This window comes from Pongo abelii, chromosome 14, assembly GCF_028885655.2.
Source record: "Pongo abelii isolate AG06213 chromosome 14, NHGRI_mPonAbe1-v2.0_pri, whole genome shotgun sequence".
Lineage (NCBI taxonomy): Eukaryota > Metazoa > Chordata > Mammalia > Primates > Hominidae > Pongo > Pongo abelii.
This window is the reverse complement of record NC_071999.2, coordinates 72,183,577-72,202,315: the sequence shown is the minus strand read 5'-3', so window position 1 is coordinate 72,202,315 and position 18,739 is coordinate 72,183,577. Positions and strand designations below refer to the sequence as shown.

Sequence of the window (18,739 nt, the reverse complement as noted above, 5' to 3'; positions counted from 1 at the left end):
AAGGAAACAGCTTTAATTGGCTCACAGTTCCGCATGGCTGGGGAGGCCTCAGGAAACTTCCTATCATGGCTGAAGGGAAAGCAAACACATCCTACTTCACGTGAAGGCGGGAAGGAGAAGTGCCAAGCAAAAGGGGAAAAGCCCCTTAAAAAACAGTCAGAAATTGTTTTCTTGTTGGAACTCACTCACTATCAAGGACAGTATGGAGGTAACTGCCCCATGATTCAGTTTCCTCCCACTGGGTTCTTCCTACGACACATGGGGATCAGGGGAACTACAAGGTGAGATTTGGGTGGGGACACAGCTAAACCACACCAGATGACTTCTCCAAGTAACTTAGAATACTACCGAACTGACGGCATACATGTAAAGTATTAATAAGAAAGATTATAGCAATCAGAGTGGTTAAATCATAGAAATGATCAATTTTCTAGGACAACCAAGAAGCACAGTTGTAGTTAAATACAGTTCTCTTAATTGGCTAGCCTTTAGTAGTCGAGTATAAAACTAGACTAAACTTTCATTTATTTTCTTGGAGTGTATAATAACTCCAGACATTTCCCAGCTATCACCAAATCAAAGGATTTTTTTAAAATGTATCATATCAAACTATGTGTGAGGCGTTGTACTGTTCATTATTAAAACGTAGTACAACTATAAGAAACATCCCTCTCCCTGGAAGTGTATGCTCTATTTAAAGGCAATAAGGCACAGAATCTTGAAAAGTTAAATAGTACTATACAGAACAATATTGATGTCATTTTACAAATAAATTATATGAGGTAGTGCACCGGATATATCACTATGAACTACATTCCTTTAGGGAGACTGTGTGAAAAAAAGGGCTTAACTTTGGCTACAATTTGGGTACGTGTGAATAAGATGGGGAGGGAATTGGCTTAGCTTTAGAATATTAAGCAAGGAGATGCAGTTTAGAGTAAAGATTAAGCTGGCTGGCTCTGTATGCATATAATTTTAAAACCTGTGATCTACAATTTCCTGCCTTTTTAAACTCACACAAAACCCTATATTTTTTTCCTTAGCCTGTTTCCTCATTTGTAAAAGCACAGAATAATATTAACACATGTATCATATGATTGATGTGAGTATAAATGTAGTGAAGCACTTAAACAGGGTGTCCACCGACATAGTGAGTGCTAGCTGTTGCTGTCAAGATATGGGTTGTGAATGCATCCCTTGGACCAGAGCAGAGGGTTACTGCAGTAGATAAATGAGATAGCATTATCCCAGTGGCTGAGTGTTTAGTGTGGGAGAGGGGAAGTGGGAACATTTGAACATTTCTCTCTATGTTGCTGTAACTAATGCCTGTTTGCTATTGAAGGCAATGTGGTATTAGATGTCTCCACTGAGAGCGATAACTAACGAGTGGTGACAAGCATGACTTGTCAGTTAAACCATGTAAATTGACAGTATATCTGGACTAAACTGGTGCTAGGCAGATAGTTTATGAGTGCCTTCTGGGAAAAAGGGAGGAAAAAAAAGATGAATGGGAAGAGTCTTTTAACTTTACATCACCATTGAGGCCTCCTTGATTGTGGGCTTTATAAGCCACTCACCTTGGGTGTCATAACAGGTTGTAACATTGTATTTAAATGACAACTGCCACTGCAAATAGACTTAACAAGTCAGTGGTCCCTAGAGGCACTGTAAAATGTTCCCAACAAACCTCTGCCATTTGTTTCTAAGCATTCTGTGGACTAATAAAAGCCAGAGTAAGCAAGAAATAGGGCTGCAATCCCATTCTCTCTGCAGCTACTCATGTAAGATGATGGTTTTGCCTGCACCTGAGATATTTGCCCATACAGAGCTATTTGTCAAGCTGCCTGCAGAAACTGAATGGATCCTAATGCCACCAATAGCTTTCAAAGCTTCAACTCTGATACAGCTTTGAAAGTAATTAGATAAAGAAAATTAATTCCAGTTGGGAACACATAAAACATTTCATTTGGAAACTGACATGAATAAAATTATAACTATGGTAAATATAAAATATGAAATTCTAAAAATTACAATACACTCTGACTATAATATTTCCATACAAATTAATGTTTTGTTAACTCTCAGTAAAGTACTCAATAGCCAGGAGACCAACACAACAATCAGAAAGGAGGATGCTCTTTTTGTGCAAAGCCTTTGGGTGGACTCAACTCCGAAACTGAGCTGGAAACAGGAAAAAATTCTGCAATGAACAGCAGAAACAATACATAAAAGATTACTCAGTTAGGCACTCTTTCTCTTTCTTCTCACTAAATAAAAAGAAGATGATGATGATGATGATAGATAGATAGATAGATAGATAGATAATAGATAGATAGATAGATAGATGATAGATAATAAATACAGCTACAGGCATAGCGATAGGTCACGCATTCATAAAGGAGGCAATATTGCCTGAAGTGACACAAAAATTTTATGTGTTATAATGGTGATGGGCCCTCTAAAGGGCCACAATACATAAACAGCTATGCAGTACATATGAGGTCTTAAAATTTCATGGAGCAGGGATGATTGGGGAAAAACAATCTCTGAAAAGATTCAGTACTGAGATAATGAGAAAAATGAATCTGTGGAACAATGATACAGGTATGCAGGCTTTGAGTCATACATAGATAACTATTTTTTAGGTCCTCTAACTGCACAGAGGTAAGTGTGTCAGAGACAGCAGCAGCATGAAAACTAAAACCAAAACAAACAAAACAAAAACCAAAATCTCTCAAATACATATATATATATATACATTTGTGTATACTGATATGTACCCAGATGTATCCTACTAAACATATCTTTAACTTCAACATGACTCCACAGATATTTGTGAAATGCCTAGTCTATGCCAGGCATTGTACTTCCTCTGGAATAGAACAGTAAATATGCTCGAATAGAGAACAGAAGCTGGATGGAAACAGACATCAAACTATTACAGCAGAGATGATGTTGGAACGGAAAAGTAAAATGCTGGGAGGGCATATAGCAGAAAAACCCTTGGAAGGCGACTTTTAATGAGACTTGGATGATAAAAGGAAGCAGTCAGGCAAAGGAACTAGCATGTTCAAAAGCCTAGAAGTCAGAGGCAGTGTGACGTGTTCAAATAAACAAATGGGATCCAGTAGTGCCTAGAGAAAAAGAAGAGGCCAGGGGAATGTGGGGAGACTGTGGAGATTATAGCTCAGACAATACAGATGGAGGCTGCATAAGTCCTGTTAAGCATTTTGGAGTATTTCCCAAAAGAAAAGAGAAACCATTCTGTAATTTTAAAAAGGAGAGAGATTCACTTCATTAGGGTTGTGTAACTAAAATACTGAATTAGGTCAAGTTAGTTTTTCATTGTAATGGAAACAATACTCTAAATGTCCAGCAACAGATTTTCTTCTATGAACTAATGAATACTTTAGAACCATATAATGCAGTTGTTTAAAATGAAAACTGGAAGCTGGTGTGTTTGGCAATATGCTCTCTGGAAATGGGAGTAAAGGAAAGAAATAATGCAATGGTTTATTTAATCAAATATACAAATAGTATATTGTGGGGGGTAAAGTGATTGTGATAGGTTTTTACAGGACATGTGGGATTGTTTGGGTTAAGTTGTCTGTAACTTCTGTGTGACTTCTGCCTTACATTTTTGAAGTGAATGAAGTAGTTTATGATGATGGAATAACTAGACGTAGAATTTGAATGAGGGTAGTTATATCTGAATATAATCGAGCTGGTTTCCCAGGACGTATATGATTTCAATTGATTTACAACAGCTTTTCTTCTTGTATTAATGCATAGTTACTATGTACATATGTATAATAGTTATTTTTGATATGTTAATATTACTACTATTTTCTCTTTTTGTTGGATGATATTGGCTGCAAGAGTATTTATAAAACATTACATTTATATTAATCACATTTCCTTGAATCAGATGACTTTTGTGGCTTTCTTTTGAGTTTGTGCTTGGGGAAGTTTAATTTTTTACTGTGTATTGTGTACTATTGCTCATTGGATGTGGCCCCTGGGTTCATTTATAAAGCTACAGAACTTTTGAAATGCCATTAATCGAAACAGGAAATTATAATTGACAGCTCAATTTTACTTTATAGCAGCAACCTATGGATAAAAGTTCGACCTGAAAAATTGTTAGCTTGTCAAAAAACACTTTGTGAAAATAGCAAACTCCTAGAAAAAAGAAAATTACAGAGTCAATGGATACAATGTTGTCTTTAAATTTATAATACTAAAAAGAATTAAATATACTAATTCAAATAAAACCGTCCAGGTTAACTAGAGAATAAACTCTGTGTTAAGTATCACAGGTTGCAGAAATAGTTGATTGATTGATTTCATTCTACACTGGAAAGATGCCATTAATCTCTGTCTTTCTTCAATGAAAGGAAACTTTCTAAATTACCTATAAATAGAATGGTCATTAATTACAAAGTGAGGAAACACTGAATCAGCATCAAAATATTTGTGTATTGTTTCCGTTGCTTTCTGACTTAGATTAATTTCACAGAAGTCCAAGATAGATACAATATAAAACTGAAATGCTCTTTGATGACAGCATGCATGTGACAGCTTCCAAAAACCCTTGGACATAGTCAATCCCCCACAAATATTGCCAAAGGAATCCAGAAGTTGAAATTAGGAATCTGAACTCTTAAACACATGTACATATTCTTACCAGATAATAAGAAGGAAAACATTTATGAAAATCATAGTGAGGTTATCAGAATTTTTTAGTAGTATTTAAAAAGATGTTTAAAAAAGTAATTTAACTTGATTATTTCTCCCATGAATCATCTGCCTTTATTTAAATAGAATTTTCAAAAGATTATCTAATTAGATGTATTCAAGACATTGCCATATATCAGGTGAGCTAACTTTCAAAAGCATTTGCATATAAAAATTATAGAAATTGTTCTTTTCAACATTGGAAAGAAAGGCTATGCATATTATATTACTAAAAGCAATTATGTCTCTATATTCCTGGATAACATATTTAAATAATCTATTGGGGATTTGCTTTTCAAATTAAATTACTGTAGCATTAACATTGCTATATTCATACAAAAAGGTTTCAGATACATTAATTCCAGTCTAAACCTTTTATTCTTTTATTCTCTTCATCTTTCAGAGAAAATGCAATAATAATTTGGAGCAAAAAAAAAATTAAACACACAGAAGAAGGTTATATTGAGTTGAAAAGATAGTGTAATCTTTAGCTTAAAAGGTTCAAAAAGCTATTGAATCCAGTACTTTGCTTGTATGTTTTTGTGCCCATGGGTGTGTGTGCTATTACAATGTGCAAAATGCAACTGAGCTCTAACTTTTTAAGATTTTAGTTCCACCGAGGTGATATTATAATATCACTATATTATAATAATGTAGATATTATAATTGTATTATGACAGAATGGCCATTATGATATAATCATCTTGTAAATGTCAATAATTAATAAGGAATTATAAAAAGACCATAGCTAAACCTTTTTAAAGATTAAATTGTTTTTCAGAATATGATTGTATGTATAGTATGATCAAGAGTTTGACAAGAAATGCATTTAAATGATTTAGAATATACTGAAAAAGCTCAATTAATTTAATTTAAAATGTTTGAACAGGTGTGTATTATGTATTATTTATATATTATAAGCACTCATTCAAAATATTAATGGTGGGTAGGTTAAATATAATGCATATGTTCTTTCAAATTTTTATTTTACATATATATATACTGGATGTATATATATATACATCCAGTCACCTAACTTTTGATGCCAGGCCAAGGTTTTCTTTTGAGTGTTCACTAGAGCTCTGCCCCTTCTTTCTTGCAAAAGAACATACTAAATGTACTAAGAGTTTACTAAGTGTGAATTCTAGTTTTGTTTTCTTTTCTCAGAAGTCTGAGTAGGGAATTCTTTGAGATTTTTTGAATACTTCTCGATTTTTCTACAATTTCTTACACCAATATCAACAGAATTTTTTAGCAAGTTTGCCAAGTTTTTTCTTGTTATTTAGTATTTGGCTTTGCACATAAATAGGTTTTGAAGTGTATTAAGCATGTAAGACATGTTTAGAACAGTGCCTCGTCCCCCAAAATTATTACATAAGTATCAACCATGATTTAGTTACTCAGTCACCCTGAAACTTGGCTTCCAATTCTGTAAAATAGGTATTGTATAAGATAATACATACTATGAATCTCAATGGCTTTGTTCTATAATACATCAAAAGTTCTGTGTTCAATTTTTCTTCATGCATTTTAAATTAGTACTACATTTGGAAGTTTTCCAGTCTTAGAATATTGAAGATAAGATCTAAATTCTATACTTCCATATGTTTCTGAAACTCATTTAATTAATTGTATTAATTTGTATACACACTTAAAATCACATGATTTACTATGACAGTTGTTGACTATAATATTTATTACAATTTTCCATTAACTTTAAAAATGAAACTAATGAAAAGAATGAAAAGATAAAGGAAACCAAGAGAATGCTAAGGCCAGTATTTGAACTGTAACATCAGGAATAGGTGGAAGGAAAATGAGAATTATAACGTAACAACTTTATAAAATAATCATGAATTTTCAAAATTTTAGAAATAACTTACAATAATATTGCAATGTCTCTTCAGAAGATTCTGTTCATGATTGTTGAACAACAGTTTAGAAAGGAAAATTACTCTTTCTGATTTTTAAGTAAAGCTGAAATTGTTTTTTTATAACAAGCAGTTATGTGCAAAGCAAGTATTTTGAAGAGAAACCAACTGTCACTGAAGCAGAATATTAACGAGTACATACTTTAAAATATTTATTCAATATTATATGTGCTTCTGTATTAGGCCATTCTTGTATTGCTATAAAGAAATATCTGAGACCGGGTAATTTATAAAGAGAAGAGGTTCAATTGACTCACAATTCTGTAGGCTTTCGAGGAATCATGGTGCTGGTATCTGCTTGGCTTTTGGTGAAGCCTCTGGGAACTTTTAATCATGGCAGAAGGTGAGGGAGAAGAGGTACATCACATGATGAAAGCAGGAGCAAATGGAGGGGGTGTGGAGAGGGGGAGAGAGAAAGAGCATGGGGAAGGAAGTGCCACACACTTTGAAATGATCAGATCTTGCAAGAACTCACTATCACAAAGACACACCAAGTCATCAGGGATCCATTCCCATGATCTAAACACCTCGGGCTCCACCTCGAGCCTTGGGGATTAAAATTAAACATTAGATTTGGGTGGGGACAAATATCCAAACTGTATCAGCTGCCTGTTTACTTCAAAAAAACTTGTAAACATCTTTATATACACCTTAAACCAGTTTACTTACTATCTTAGATTTTGAAAGAGTAGAGGTCTTATTTATATAACTGTAAAAAATAATAAAAACGTTGTTGACAAGTGGCTTTTTATAAGTTAACCTAGATATGCATTTCTTCTCATTTTAAAGTACCTAAAATGAAATTTCCCATTGATTAGATAGCATTTATAAAAATTCTATTATCTTAAAATTGCTGTCTGGGCATTTGTGTTTATGGTTTTCTAAACTGCTTTATAAAGAAGTTAAGATGACAGGTACTCTGATGGCTACACACCCTTTAATGATTTTATAACCATGGTCAATCCATTAACCTTCATGACATTCCTGTATCACTATCTGTATCTTCTTCGGTGTGATCTAAAAAAACTTTTAATCCACATACCTACTTTGAGTAGCTGGAAAATGAATCAATATTGACATGTAAATGGATATTTAAAATTTTATAATATAAAGGAAAACAAACATGAATTCTTTTGTGTTTGATAATTGCAATACATATTTTACAGAAAATTATGCTTCTGTATGTCTGAGGTCCTGTAGTTTATGACTAATAGGAGACACATGATCTGCACTCTAAAACATTCATGACAGTTATAGAATGAAAACCTCTTGTGTACATTGAAGTACACGATTGAATTTATTTCCCTTAGTTGGATATGAGATTGGTCAATAGACAGATAATTATGTTTCATGAATCCTGAATTTCAGTGAGTTATTTTTAAAGAGAAATGATGATATATGAAAAAAGACCTGTTTTGGGGGTAACAGGCATAGGTGAAAATTCCAGCCTCACTGATATCCTGTCATGGATATTAAGCAAATTTGTAGCCTCTCTACAACTTTCCAAGTTTGAAGCATATATCTTAAGTCATATAAGAATTACAGGCAGTATTATTGGATAGGTGTATTTAATTTTTCCTCATATCTTTGCAGTATTTCAAAGAATTATTTGATACTGATTAAAAATAAATCATGTATAAGCTTAGTTCTATGGAATAGAATTTTATTACTAAATTCCTGTGATATTTACTTTGGACTGTAACAATAATTGCAATTATCTCTTTTGTAGAAGATGGGTTATTCAATGAGTCACTTTAAAATGAGGCAAATACTTTTTCACTATTTTTCAAAAGTTACAGTGCTAAGGTGAAAGTTTACTTGGAGCTGCCACACTAACCAGTATGAAATGAAAGTTATTGAATTTGTGAATCTTCATGCTGTGAAGATTGAGATAACATATGTAAAATAAATAACACAGAGACTGACAAATGATAGATGCCCCTTAACAAAATCCAGGGTTACAGAACAGCACTCATTTGTGGATGTCAAAATTGTCTAGATGCAGTTCTAAGTTGTTACACAATGTTGGGGAGAAATTGAACAATCTGCCAGTTTCAAATTACTTCGTGTAATGCACAAATATAGACCAGAATAATAAAAGTAGAGACAATAATTATGGGAAAGAGATCTAAGAAGACAACGCCATACTTCTGCAAACAAAAAGTTGGCAGAGTACTTAACTGACTTGCACAAGAGCAAGATTTCTTGTCAACAAAACTACAAAGTCCAAGGATTCTGGCACCAATTCTTACCATTCTGAAGAAAGATGAAGGACAGGTTAAGGAAAAAAAGTAATATTGGCAAAGTGCCTATTAGTGATTCTGTACTAGATGCTTTAACACTACTTACTCATCCTACAAGGCAGACATCATTATGATTGCTTTAGGGAAAAGGCATCTGAAGCTCAATTTGGTTAAGACACTGGTTCCTTTGACACCGGAGTTACTACTCAAAATTCATGAATGAAAGATTTTATCCTGGATCTAAATCTTGAATGTAGACCCTGATCTAAAAGAAATATGTTTGACTACTCTTTGCAGGAGACATAGCAGCGTCTATAACCAGAAACTTGCAATAATTCACAAAACAATTATCAACACAATTCTATGCAGACTCTATTAAGTTTGCAACATTGAGGGCCAGACATGCATGCATATCTTTTGCTTATTTAATAATATTATTGTAAATTGCACGACAGTGATATTTACAATTAAAAAATATGCTTTTAAATAAAAATCAAACCATGGACAAAGGCACAAGAAACTGTCTTCTGAAAGGAACACACAGCTCTTTGTCACTTGTGTTTAGTGACTTTGTTCTTTAGCTTACAGAATTGAAACTCAAAAAAATTTACAAAATGCGAGTATAGGTTTTTATCTTAAAATCTTCACTGTATTTTACAGATAAGGAATCTGAGGCATCAAAATTTTAAATTTCTTGTTCTCACAAATCCCTATCTAGTTTTCGAGTAAGACTAAGCAAACTCCATAAAACATAAGATTGGACTCGTGAATAAAAACACAAATCATGAAATGAGTTAAATTAAAAGATTATCAGGACTGATTTAAAATGAAATATACTCAGATATGTTTCTGGAAAAGTAATTTAATGGTAGTTCTCTTTATTCCATCAGAAGCATAAATTAACCACACTTTGACATCTAAACTCAATCTAGATTTTCATACATACATAATAGGAAACCTGTTTATGGAGTTTTGTTCTGTGATGTTTATAATATCTTAGAGAAATCAAATGAATACTAATTAAATGAAACTGAATTACATTAAAGACATGCATTTATTCTAACAGGTGATTGAGTTAAACTTAGATATCAACAATTGCCATAGAGTAGATAAGAAAAATGTTTATCTTTGTTCTAATTTTTAAGGCATTTATATTGCTTTGATGGACCTCCCATTTAGTGAAAAGTTCTTATTTCAATTTTATAATATGTAGAAAGAAAACTGCAAATGGAAGGTTTTTCTGTAGGCTATATAATTCCAGAATACAGCACAAGTTAAGATAATAGTTTCCTCACAGAGGTCATTTACAGTAGTTTTAAAGTCTCCTATTTGTTTTTCATGTAAAGTCAATTTTTTTAACACAATACAGTATAAAGTGGAAATTATTTCTATGTGCATAAATGCTATCAATATAAATTGTTCTTTTCAGTTTATACTATGAAGAGTCAAAACAAATGTGTTTTTAAGCTTAAAGCAAAATAACAGTGATAATACCTTTCATACTTTAATCAGACAATGTTTATTTAAAATATTCACTTATGAATACAAGGACAGATTGGTAAGTCACTGATAAAATTAACTCCATTGATTTTTAAAATGTTATATTATCTGTATTATCTTTATTAAATATCTAGTTTGATGGTGAGAAAAATCTGTTATCTGATATTTGAAGGAGATTCAAAAATTATGTTAACTCCCCACTTCATGTGAATAAATGTATTAATATTAAATTTTATATAATCTGTGGATAAAGTTATAATATTTGCAAACTTTAGGCCCTATTATAGTTTCCTAAATGTGTTGGTGGTAATAGAATGATATCATAAACTAATTTTGTAGCAAGAGACTGAATGATACAAGGAGGACAAATGAATTGCAACCATATAATTATTTAACTGGATAATTGAATTAAATGTTATTAAATAATGTTAATTACTTAAACAAATGCTGTGGAATGTAATAAGTCACTTAATTGTGCCAATATCTAGATATTGGGCCTATGTAATGACTTCAGTCATTGAAATTGAGAATGAATGGTGTGTTTCTTTGCCAGAAGTACCATAACAAAGTACGAAGTTTGGGCATCTTAAGCAATAAAAATGTATTGTTTCATAGTTCTGGAGGCTACCCGTCAGAAATCAATGTGTCCACAGAGTTTCTGCCTTCTGAGGTCTTTGAGGTAGAATCTGTTCCTTGCCTCTGTGCCAGCTTCTGGTAGCCTTAGACATTCCCTGGCTTGTAGATAGCATTCTTTCTGTGCACTCATATCATCTTCCTTCTGTGCATATCTCTATGTCTGTCTCTGTGTCCCAATGTATTAGTACATTTTCATACTGCTATGAAGAAATATCCAAGACTGGGTAACTTATAAAGAAAAAGAGGTTTACTGAACTCACAATTCCATATGGCTGGGGAAGCCTCACAATCATGGAAGAAGGTGAAGGAGGAGCGAAGGAGGAGCAAAGGCGTGTCTTATGTGGCAGCAAGCAAGAGAGCATGTGTAGGGGAACTGCCCTTTATAAAGCCATCAGTTTTCATGAGACTTATTCACTATCACAAGAACAGCATGGGAAAACCCACCCCCATGATTCAATTACCTTCCACCAGGTCCCTCCCACGATACGTGGGGATTATGAGAGCTACAATTCAAGATGAGATTTGGGTGGAGACTCAGCAGAACCATATCATTTTTCCCTGGCCCCTTCCAAATCTCATGTCCTTACATTTCAAAAGCAATCATGCCTTCCCAACAGCCCCCCAAAGTCTTAACTCATTTCAGCATTAACTCAAAAGTCCACAGTCCAAAGTCTTAATTTGAGACAAGCCAAGTCCTTTCTACCTATGAGCTTGTAAAATCAAAGAAAGTTAGTAATACTTCCTAGACACAATGAGAATACAGGCATTGGGTAAATACACCTGTTCCAAATGGGAGAGATTGGCCAAAATGAAGGGGATACAGGACCCAGGCAAATCCAAAATCCAGCAGGACAGTCAAATCTAAAGGCTCCAAAATGATCTCCTTTGACTGCATGTCTCACATCCAGGTCATGCTGATGCAAGAGGTGGGTTCCCATGGTCTTGGGCAGCTCTGCCCCTGTGGCTTTGCAGAGTACAGCTCCTTTCCCAACTGCTTTCACAGGCTGATGTTGAGTGTGTGCAGCTTTTCCAGGCACATGGTGCAAGCTTTCAGTGTATCTACCATTCTGGGGTCTGGAGGATGGTGGCTCTTTCTCACAGGTCCATTAGACAGTGCCCCAGTGGGGACTCTGTATGGGGGCTCCCACCCCACATTTCCCTCCTGCACTGCCCTAGCAGAGGTTCTCCATGAGGCCTCTTCCCCACAGCACACCTTTGCCTGGCCATCAAGGCATTTCCATACATCCTCTGAAGTCTAGATGGAGATTCCCAAACCTCAATTTTTGATTTCGGTGTACCCACAGGCCCAATGCCACATGTAAGCATTGCTTTGATGGACCTCCCATATAGTGAAAAGTTCTTATTTCAATTTTACAATACGTAGAAAGAAAACTACAAATGGAAGTTTTGTCTGTAGGCTATGTAATTCCAGAATACAGAACAAGTTTAATAGTTTCCTCACAGTTTGGGGCTTGCACCCTCTGAAGCAACAGGCTGAGCTGTATGTTGACCTCTTTTAGCCATGGCTGGGACAAAGGGCATCAAGTCCCAAGACTGCACAAGCAGCAAGACCTTGGACCCAGCTCATGAAACCATTTTTTTCCTCCCATGCCTCCAGGCCTATGATGGGAAGGGCTGCTGTGAAGACCTCTGACATGCCCTGGAAATATTTTTCCCATTGTTTTGGTGATTAACATTTGGCTCCTCATTATTTATGTAAATTTCTGCAGCCAGCTTGAATTTCTGCTCAGAAAATGTTTTTTTCTTTTCTATTGCATTGTCAGGCTGCGAATTTTCCAAACTTTTATGCTCTGCTTCTCTTTTAAACATAAGTTCAAATCCAAAGTTCCATATATTTTTGAGTACATAAAACTAAATGCTTTTAAGAGCACCCAAGTCACATCTTGAATGCTTTACTGCTTAGAAATTTCTTCTGCCAGATACCCTAAATCAACTCCTCAAGTTCAAAGTTCCACAGATTTCTAGGGCAGGGGCAAAATGCCACCAGTCTCTTTGCTAAAATGTAGCAAGAGTCACTTTTATTCCAGTTCCCAACAAGTTCCTCATCTCCATCTGAGACCACCTCAGCCTGGACTTCATTATCTGTATCACTGTCAGCATTTTGGTCAAAGCCATTCAACAAGTCTCTAGGAAGTTCCAAACTTTTCTACATCTTCCTTTCTTCTGAGCCCTCCAAGTCACTAGGAAGTTCCAAACTTTCCCACATTTTCCTGTCTTCTTCTGATATTTCCAAACTGTTCCAACCTCTGCCTGTTACCCAGTTCCAATGTCGCTTCCACATTTCAGGTATCCTCATAGCAGTACCCCACTCTACCAATTTACTGTATTATTCCATTTTCATACTGCTATGAAGAAATACTGAAGACTGGATAATTTATAAAGAAAAAGAGGTTTAATGGACTCACAGTTCCACATGGCTGGGGAGCCTCACCATCATGGCAGAAGGCGAAGGAGGAGCAAAGTCACATTTTACATGGCAGCTGGCAAGAGAGCGTGTACAGGGGAACTGCCCTTTATAAAACCATCAAATCTCTTGAGACTTATTCACTATCATGAGAACAGAATGGGAAAAACACACCCCATGATTCAATTACCTCCCAACAGGTCCCTCCCATGACATGTGGAGCTACAATTCAAAGTGAGATTTGGGTAAGCACAAAGCCAAACCATATCACCCACCCAACTTCCTTTTTTTTTTTTTTTTTTTTTATAAGAACACAGTCATTTTAGATAAGGGCCTACCCTAATGATCTCATCTTTACTTAATCATCTCCAAAGTCCCTATTTCCAACTAAGTTCACATTTCACAGATACTGGGGCTTAGGACTGGGGGAACACAATTCAATCCATAACATATGGACATCATAAAAATACATGATGTGAAATTTTTTCCAAATGTGTCATCAGTACCTGTGAATGTATGAAAACAGGCAAAACTAGGTAGAATATGCTTTTCTGTTTTAGTTAGTGTTCTACAATTTTCATCTTTCCTTACACTTCCCTTCCTCTTCTCATTTAACTGAGTACCAATCATCTGCTGTAAGGTATAAATATATAGATATACATACTTTTTAAAAACTGCATGCCACCAAGTTGGATAAGTTTCTGTATTTCAAAAGATGCCTCCTTAAATTTTAGGATCAAAATTTATAATTAAGATGATGATGTTCATACAGCTTTTATCTCAATTCTCAATTCTTTTGTTCTTTCATCATATATTGACTAAATACTTACTCTATGCCATATTTTCTATTAGGGATATCTCATTGATATTATGATATTACTGACATTCTATTAGGGTTACCAAAGTACTGATTACTGAGACCACTTAGGTTATTTTAAAGCTCCATGTCTTTTACTTTTCTGCAAATATTGACTGAAACCTATTATGTTGCAGAATTCTATTAGGTGCTAGCAAAACAATACAGAGACATTTCCGTCACAGAAATGCATATGCTCATAATGTGATATAATTTTTTTTAAAAAAAACTGAATGCATAATTTCAGATGTGGTGAATTTGATAAGGAAAATAACACGGAATAGAGGAAGAGTGACTTTGGGGAGGAGCTAGAGGATCAGAGTTAGTTTATATATGGTGTTCAAGGAAGTCCTCTTTTAGAGGTACCTTTTGGTGGAGACTGAAGTGCACAAAGCTCTTTATGCCTCGTTTATTAAAAAAACAAGTAAGAACTTTTGAACAAATATGATCATTTATTTTTAGTTTTATTAAATACATTAGTTTTTATTAAAACACATTTGTTAAAATACATTTAGTTTTATTAACACATTTTATATACAAAGTAAAATTTGAGGAAAAGGTTTGTTTTTCCCAACATGGAATGAAAGAGAATGATGTTTATACAATAAGCCTGACGGTTAAAAGATCCATCATTTCCTTTGTTCCTTTAGTATAGGTGTATCAGCTCAAGTAACTACAAGTTAATCCCAAATAAATATTCCCTTTTGTCTTTACTTCCACTTTCTTATCCTGCATTCCCGTTTGGTTTTCTGAGATGCTAGGGAGAGGCTCCAGCTGCTCATTAGGAAATACTGCTGTAACATCTCTGAGAACATCGGCTCTATTTTCTGTCAAGCTGGCACAATTCACACATCTTCAATTTACTTCATTATTTATTGTTTTGTAGAACAGTGACAGAATACTTGGCTCTGTTAAAACAACAAAAAAAAGATAGAAGACTGCTCTCTGCCCCAAGGACATGCAATTTAAGTTAGACAATTCCGACATAAAACACAATGGCTGGAAACTGGTTCATTTTCAGAGTGAAAACAACCTGAGTTTTCATACTTGTTTGCTGAGGTTGAAAAGTTACTATGAGACATTTTTTAAAGAACAAAATAGAAATTAAGAGATAGGCAGCGTTAGCTTTACATTTTTGTTCTTTGTGTCTCAGACCAATTAGGAACTAAATTTTATCTCTCTAGGTGAAATGCTGGAAACAAAATTCATGATGTAGCCTTAGACGCACAAGGGCACATGTAGACATTCCATTTGCTTACAGGAAGATGTGAAACAATTAAAATAGATTTAATGAGGTCAAGTAAAATTTAAAGCCAAATGCAACATGAGATTAAATAAATCTCATATTTAGGTGCAATATTTTCCTAGAGAGGATGAAAATTCCATGTCTATCAAATTAGTTATTCTAAAGCAGTGGCGTAGAAATTATTAAAAACAAACCTGAGACCATAATACTACTATGAAAGAGTAAAACTTGTTAAAGACTCTAGATTTAAAAATAATTGGGGCTAACAATACAAATACCTCTGCATTATAATGAACTGACGTATGCATACTAAACCTTCAACATATATCTTTGCAAAGAAGTGAGAGAGAGATTCTTCAGAGAAGGAATGATTTTCAATAAGTTGCTCCCCAAATTTTCACTGATGAAAGCCAGATTCTCTGGAAATTTTTAGAGGGCTCTCTCCGTCACCACCGCATATTACCATCTGTATTTCACCAAGATTTTCACATCTCACTACGAATTGCTTAAATCAAACAAGGGGGCTATTTAGATTACTTAGTTTTTGAGTGAATGAATGAAGAACAAGTGAATTCACTTATGAATGGAGTTTGGATGACACTAATGAAGGAATTACCGGGATTTCAGGATTCAGGGTCCTTCAGTGGAGAGCAGTTTTTAGGTGCCATCAAAGATGTGGCATTGATGAGCAAAATAAAATCTTGTGGCATTTGGGCTCCTAAAGAGTCGGAGAGATGAATGACAAAGAAAGGTTGGAAAAACTCTCAGAAGAAAAGTGACTGAATATGAATTTTGTTGACAAAAATCATGTATGCTACTAAAAATGTCATGCCTTTATAAGAAAGGTTTGCCAATGTTTTGGTTATATACTTGTCACTCACATTTTCAAACTGTCCTAAATGAAGAGACAGAAAAATGATCACATGAATCTGCCTTACTCAAGCCACTAGGAATTAAAACTGTAGAATCTACAGAGACAGAGAAACAAATAAGTAATTTAATTCCCAAGCTCCCGAAGCTCATATTGTTTCAAATCATTCAGTGGATTTTATTCATTATGTTTATTCCACTGTAAAATTAGATGTACAAAGAAATACATAATTCTTTTTATTTGCTATTGGTCATAAATCTTTAGAACAAGCTTAAATTACAGTTATTTAAATCTATGCTTCATGAACACATTTGCAGGTTTTTTCCCCACTACTTAGTTAATATTATTTAGACAAATACTTATTAAGATTGATTTAGTTGTGAAGCTAAGTATAGGTTACCTTCAAATTATATTGGCAAGGTATAATAACATATAACACAATACTGTGCATAATACTAGATGTGTATTTTAGATGTCAGGAATAAATTACGTATTTAGGGGAGTAAAATGGTGGCGGTCCCCTATGGCAAAAAGGTCGAGTTCAAATATGCCCATTTTTATGTGTAGACAGAGCCTAGAATGATTTCATAATTCAAAAGGAGTTATAAAAGCTACTAAGTAATAAAACACGATAAATTTGGAGCTCTTAACCTATGATCCATCAGCTCCACTAGGTCCATGGGCCTAGGTACAGTACTTGCAGGTTTCTGTGCTCATTTGCATTTTGCTGGAGGGATTTCAATAGGTTCTCAAAAGGCACTGAGAGAAAAAAATAAGGAAATAAAATTTTAAGATTGTGTAAACATCCATTCTGTAAAATTTTATTTCAGCACATTTATATTTCCATTACTATGGATGTTTTATAAAATATCCAAATGTTTAGAAATAACGAGACTCTCATGAATAGTAAACCACCATATTTGTGACTGGAAAGAGCTTTCACAGGGATGACACATTCTCAATCAACTTCCTTTCTCTCCATCCCGCTCTCCTTCCAGCCTTTTCTTCCCTTCCTTTTCCCACAATCCTCAAACCAGGGACTATCAGGCACAGCCATTTTGTATCCACTGTTAGATCCATTTTACCAGATTTTTTTCTTTCCCTTTCTTTTCTCAACATACTCTGTTCATATTTTTAGATTAAATGTGCTGACAATGACCCTACAAGTTCTAAAATTTGATGTCCCTAAAAAATTATTTCTATTTCAAACCTAAGGCTACCATTACAGATTCCTTCTTTATATCTTAACTCCACATTTATTTGGTCCACAAGTGTATCTAGGTTTTATTTTTCTTAAATATAAAAGAGGAGGAGGGTGATAAAAATAACCTACTTCAGAGAATTGGTAAGACAAATATAACTGTTAATATATTTCATATATTCAAATCTTTTTGCCTCATACCTCAAATATAGCAAGTCAAAGCCATATCAATAAGTCATTATAAGGAAGTAATTAGTGGAATGCGAAGATCTCTGATTCTCACAGTAGTCTATTTAGTCTATTTTGAATCAGTATTAATAACAATACAGTATTTCTGACATATTGTAGAACAATTTTTCTGGAAACTCATTCTGGAATTGCCCAGGATAGTGAGACAAAATTCTTGGACTGTTTTGTTAGGGTACAGAAAGATTTATTGTCTCCTTCTAGGTAAAGAGAAAAACCTACCTTTTAACTTACTTCTGGCATTTCTACAAGTGGGGTCACCTTACAGAGCTTCTGGCAAAATAGTTTCATGAGGCTGCTTTGAGATCATCTGAAATATGGAGGAAAAAAAAGAAAAAAAAACAAAACAGAACACCAGAAGACAGGTAGAGGAATCTGTGGCATGAGGAATGAATGGTACCTTGAGCCAGCTGGAACCGCGACCAGACATCCAGCAGAATGCCATCTGGCCTGGGCACCAGGACTTCCCTTGCTGCCTGTGCACCATGGAGTGTCCCAGGGCCTCCACCTAGTCTGGTCTTCTGGCATCACCTCTCTACTCCAGCCAAAAGCCTGCTCCACGTTTGACCTGCTCTGTTTTCCAGCTCTGACTTCTGGATGTGCCCCTGTTGCCATGGCTACCGGTCCTTGGTTTTTGACTAAGCCTGGCTTCTGGTCACGGCTCCTGCACTCACACACAGTGGCATGCTCAGTTCTTAGCCTCGGATTCATTTGCAACACTATCTGTTCACTTGCTTCAGGCCTCTAATTCAGCTGTATCCTCCTGAGTTTCACCCAAAGTCTCAAAAATGGGCCTGAAGAAGAAATCTTTGGCTTGATTATTTGAGGCTATTTGAATTTTGTCTAT

The 18,739-nt window shown here is 34.7% G+C and overlaps 1 protein-coding gene and 1 long non-coding RNA gene across 4 annotated transcripts in view; one reads left to right on the top strand and one right to left on the bottom strand.

The window, feature by feature from the left end:
• Positions 1 to 18,739, top strand: part of PCDH9 (protocadherin 9) — a 942,795-nt gene that overhangs the window by 560,519 nt on the left and 363,537 nt on the right. The gene's annotated exons all lie outside the window — the stretch shown is intronic.
• LOC129049555 (uncharacterized) lies at positions 14,827 to 18,470 on the bottom strand. The gene is made up of 3 exons (XR_008512730.2): positions 18,115 to 18,470; positions 16,191 to 17,204; positions 14,827 to 15,236 (listed from the first exon to the last, which is right to left on the bottom strand). It is a non-coding gene; the product is annotated as an uncharacterized LOC129049555 (long non-coding RNA).